This window comes from Hibiscus syriacus, unplaced genomic scaffold (assembly GCF_006381635.1).
Source record: "Hibiscus syriacus cultivar Baekdansim isolate YM2019G1 unplaced genomic scaffold, ASM638163v2 tig00111022_pilon, whole genome shotgun sequence".
Taxonomy (NCBI): domain Eukaryota; kingdom Viridiplantae; phylum Streptophyta; class Magnoliopsida; order Malvales; family Malvaceae; genus Hibiscus; species Hibiscus syriacus.
Window position 1 is genome coordinate 2,788,220 of NW_024062956.1, and position 6,000 is coordinate 2,794,219.

Genomic DNA, 6,000 nt, shown 5'->3' on the forward strand with positions numbered 1-6,000 from the left:
AAGTAAATGCCTTGAAAAAAACTAGGGGACTTGAGTAGAAATTGTCTAAGTTTGCTAAGTATAGATTGGATACAATCACTCACACACATCACCACAAAGGATCTTGACCTAAGGAAAAGTACTTGAATTCTTGATAAGTCTAACATGTTGAAGCCTAGTTCTCTGAGGGTTGAAATTCAAATTTGTCCTACTATTCTATTGTTGAAAATTGCCATGACATTTTTCTTATGTAACTGCTATCCATTGCATGAGGACAAGCAATAGCTTAAGTTTGGGGGTGTGTTAGCCTCCTAAAAATGCTATTTTTAAGGCCTTTTTCACTTAAGTTATTGTTTGTTTAAAAGCTCGTTTTAAGCATTTTAGGATCATGTAATTGAATATAACTACATTTGTGGTAGTAGTGTTATTTTATTTCTTAATGATGCTGCTTGAGGGAAAGGTGTAGTTTGTCTGTGGTGTGCAGGGAATCGCAAGAAAAAAGGATTCGATGGGAAGTAATGTCGTGGCATCACACGTTGCTGAAGCATATTAAAATGCCTTGGCATTTCTGGCGCAGAAAACTACAAAAAGATACAGTTGTACGATGAGAGCTGGCTCTACACGTGAAATGATTGCTATAACCGCCTGCCAGAGCTGCTATGGGACCACTTCCACCTGAATGATAAGATTCATGCTTATGGTGTGATTCTAGGGGTATAAAAGGTATTTTTCACCCAACAACCTCATCATTACCCCTAGATATTTTTATTATATATTAGACCTCAAGGGAGACACTAAAAAAGAGGAGGAGACACACGCACAGAGCAGAAAAAAATCAGATTTTTATTTCTTTTTCTTCTTCCTTGGGTTTTCCTCCATTGATTAAGCATCCAAGGAGTGGAGAGCTAGGTGTCGAGTGGAGCTAGCGAGCTAAGGTGATTCATGGTGGCCGAGGAAACCACCGGTGACGCGTCAAAAGCTACTTATCACTTCCCTTTTTGCTACTATTTTTCTATTTATTTGTGGGTTGTTGGAACGAATATTTGCATGACTTTGTGTTTTGATATTTCGAACCCCACCATGAACTAACTTATTTGGTGGTTGTTGGTTTAATAAATATTTAAACTTTATTTTAATGGTATATTTAAGTTTATTTTGGTTCTTTATTTTCTTTTCTTATGAATGCTTCACCATCTAGGCTTGTAAGAGGCATGGAAATGTCCATTTCTTAGATGAAGTTTAGGTATTCGGGAGAAACCTAAGCTAAAAATACTTGTAAGTATTTGAGAGAACTGCAAGACAAGATCCTCATAAGCAATGGGTTATAATATTTTCAATGTGCTTTGAACCGGCCTAGGGATATTATAACCTAATCCCTTAGATATTGGGAGAGACTAGGATATGATTTCAACGACTAAAAAGTGTATCTTTATCAATAGGGTAGGCTGGCCAACATCGTTGAGTGAGAGCAGATGCTTTGGCATCCTATTCTGTTAGGTTCCTTTGAGAACATTTTAGGAAAGCCCTGTCGAACAAGTAAGGATTAGATAGCTTAAATTTGCCTAAGAAATAAGTTTAGCATCCTTAAATCAATCCCTATCATTCATTCCATTGAAATCTTGTCACGTGAGGATTATCTTCTTTTCATTTTATTTGCTGTTTATTTACTGTTTATTTACCATCTTCCATTGCCTCGACATTATACCATTTTCAACACTAAACATCTTATCTTGTCACTACATTTCCATCTGCTACACCGTCAGACCATTCATCTACATCCACCTTCATACACATTTTCATTTGCCGTGACATTTGTATATATAAAGGCTAGCTATACATAGATAGATTAATACATAGCTTTGGTCAGACCTTTGTAATTTCGCCCAATCCCTGTGGAGACGATACTCACTCATCATTATAGTACTAACACACGCGGACACTTACCACTATACTAGAATGACTTTGTTTATAGATGGTTAGTTATTTATATGCAAAAACTAAGTAATAAGATACTGGGACATGTTTTATGCTTTTGATTTCAATTCTTATATTCATTCATAAATAAATATATGTAAACTTAAAATTTATTAGGACGTTATTCGTTTCTCCTAATAAATCAGGAATGGTCAGTGAGAGGGTGTTGGGGCTTGGTTATTCAGTGAGGGATGGTGCACCATTAAACTATATGTGTGTTGTGGTGTGCGATACTTTATGGGTTGAAAGAAGAAATAAAGTGTATTGTGGTGTTAGGGTATAGGGACAATGGGCATTGGAAAGGCTATATATGGGGTATATAAAGGGGTTATAGATTGCAACTGTGGCTATGGTGGCCCTGCATGCGGTGCAAATTGTAAAAGGTTTTCAAGAGGTGACCATAGAGGGAGATGCACATATGATCTTTCAAAAGTTATCCTAAAAAATCCACATTTCTCAGTTATCAACGCCTTGATTTGGGAGAGGCAACACACTTTAATCATGTACTTTTAGATTCACACCCAGATAGGGTAACCTTTTAGCAACTGAGAAAAACAAATCAAATGATCTGTAAGTCCTACCTAGTCTCCAAGTGTGTATAAGTGTATCATGAAATGCCCATAACTCAGTAATCAAAATCGGATAGTTATCGATGCTCTTTGAAATACCAAAAATCTAAGTCCCTTAGTAACATCGAGGAACACCACATGCAGTTGTCGCCATGTCATCAATTCTCATAAAAGTATTTGTGTTAGCCTTGATCCATCCCTCAGGTGATCTCATCCATTTAGTAGGTATAGGTTCTGCAAGCATTGTAACTTTCCTTGAAGTACGGCTAGTCAACAACGTTCATACAAACTTCTTGTTGTTCATTTCCCTCCAAAGTGATTAGAGAATGATATGTGAGCTTGGAAGTGAAAATTTGTCGATCCAACCAACTCCAACCCGGAGTATCTATTTCACGCGAGATTTGTGGGGGATTAAACACAACTCCTTTCCTTAGGATCGGATCCAGTAGAGCATCATGAATTTTATTCCAATCTCATTGACATGTGGGGGTTAATCTTCGATGCTACTTTAATCGGAGAGTGATATTAGGTGTATCATGTAGTTATGATATTTCTGCACTTATATATAGGTATTGTATATTAACGTAATTATAACATTTAGTTACACAAAGAGATATCGGGTTTCATTGTGTAGTTGGTTATCGCGTAAGTCTAACACACTGAAGGTCTTCGGTTCAAGTCCGAGCTCAGCCATTAATTTCATTATTCAAGAATTTTTTTCTTTTTAAAAACAAATGAAGTAAAAGAAGCACTTGTCGTTACCGGGGATCGAACCCAAGTCACCCACGTGACAGGCGGGAATACTTACCACTATACTACAATAACTTTGTTGATAGATAGTTAGTTATTTATATACAAAAACTAAGTAATAAGATACTAGGACATGCTTTCTCTTTTGATTTTAATTCTTATATTCATTCATAAATTAATATATGTAAACTTAAAATTTTTGAGGACATTATCCGTTACTCCTACTGGATAGGGAATTGTCAGTGAGAAGGTGTTGGGGCTTAGTTCTTCTGTGAGGGATGGTGCCCAATTAAACTAGATAGGTGTTGTGGTGTGAGATGTTTTATGAGTTGAAAGAAGAAATGAGACGTACTGTGGTGTTAGGGTTTAGAGATAATGGGCATTGGAAAAACTATATACGGGCTACATAAAGGGGTTATAGACTGCAACTGTTAATGCTCATGGGCGCTAGAGAATTTAAGCACATAAAGGGGGTCGACGGTAAGCATCTGGATGCACCAAAGTTCTCTACACTAGTGGCCAAGTTTGTTACAAATATCAAAGACCATTTACATAATTTAAGCATATTATATGGTTACAACTATGGCTATGGTGGCTCTGCATGCGGTGCAAATTGTAACAGGTACAGGTTTTCAGGACGTGACCATAGAGGGAGACGCACAAACAATCATTCAAAAGTTATCCTAAAAAATCCACATTTCTTGGTTATCAACGCCTTGATTTGGGAGAGCCAACACACTTCAATCATGTACTTTTAGATTCACACCCAGAGAGGGCAACCTTTTAGCAACTGATAAAAACAACTTAAATGATCTATAAGTCCTACCTAGTCTCCAAGTGTGCATAAGTGTATCATGAAATGCCCATAACTCAGCAATCAAAATCGAATAGTTATCGATGCTCTTTGAAAAACCAAAAATCAAAGTCCCTTAGTTGCATCGAAGAACACCACATGCAGTTGTCGCCATGTCGTTAATTCTCACAAAAGTATTCGTGTTTGCCTTGATCTATCCCTCAGGTGATCTCATCCATTTAGTAGGTATCGGTTCTGCAAGCATTGCAATTTTCCTTGTAGTACGGCTAGTCAACAGCTCTCATACAAACTTCTTGATGTTCATTTTCCTCCAAAGGGATTAGCGAATGATAGGCGAGCTTGGAAGTGAAAATTTGTCGATCCTTCCAACTCCAACCAGGAGTAACTATTTCACGCGAGATTTGTGGGGGATTAAACACAACTCTTTTCCTTATGATTGGATCCAGTAGAGCATCTTGAATTTTATTCCAATCTCATTGACATGTGGGGGTTCATCATTAATGCTACTTTAATCGGAGAGTGATATTAGGCGTATCATGTAGTTATGATATATTTACATTTATAGATAGGTATTGTATATTAACGTAATAATAACATTTAGTTGAACGAAGAGATATCTGGTTCCGTGGTGTAGTTGGCTATCACTTCAGTCTAACACATTAAAGGTCTCCGGTTCGAGTCCGAGTGAAGCCACTAATTTCATTATTCAAGCATTTTTTCTTTTCAAAAACAAAGGAGGTAAAATAAACGTTCACCGTTACCGGGCATCGAACATGGGTCACCTTCGTGACAGGTGAGAATACTTACCACTATACTACAATGACTTGGTTGATAGGTGGTTAGTTATTTATATACAAAAACTAAGTAATAAGATACTGGGACATGTTTTATGCTTTTAATTTCAGTTCTTATATTCATTCATAAATAAATATATGTAAACTTAAAATTTAATAGGACGTTATTCGTTGATCCTACTGACTCAGGAATGGTCAGTGAGAGGGTGTTGAGGCTTGGTTATTCTGTGAGGGATGGTGCACTATTAAACTAGATGTGTGTTGTGGTGTGGGATTTTTGATGTGTTGAAAGAAGAAATAAGGTGTATTGTGGTATTAGGGTTTAGGGATAACTGACATTAGAAAGGCTATATATGGGGTACATAAAAGGGTTATAGATTGCAATTGTTAATGCTCGTGGGCGCTAGAGAATTTAAGCACATAAAGGGGGTCAACAGTAAGCATCTGGATGCACCAAAGCTCGCTACACTAGTGGCCAAGTTCGTTACGAATATCAAATACCATTTGAATAGTTTACGTATATTATGTGGATCCAACTATGGCTATAGTGGCTCTATATGCGGCGCAAATTGTAACAGGTACAGGTTTTCAGGAGGTGACCATAGAGGGAGACGCATAAACGATCATTCAAAAGTTATCCTAAAAAATCTACATCTCTCGGTTATCAACGTCTTGATTTGGGAGAGCCAACACACTTCAATCATGTACTTTTAGATTTACACCCAAAGAGGGCAACATTTTAGCAACTCATAAAAACAACTCAAATGATCTATAAGTCCTACCTAGTCTCCAAGTCTACATAAGTGTATCATGAAATGCCAATAACTCAACAATCAAAACCGGATTGTTATCGATGCTCTTTGAAAAACCAAAAATCTAAGTCCCTTAGTTGCATCGAAGAACACCACATGCAGTTGTCGCCATGTCATTAATTCTCATAAAAGTATTCATGTTAGCGTTGATCCATCCCTTAGGTGATCTCATCCATTTAGTGGGTATCAGTTCTGCAAGCATTGCAACTTTTCTTGAAGTACAGCTAGTCAAAAAGTCCCATACAAACTTCTTGTTGTTCATTTTCCTCCAAAGTTATTAGCGAATGATAGGTGAGCTTGGAAGTGAA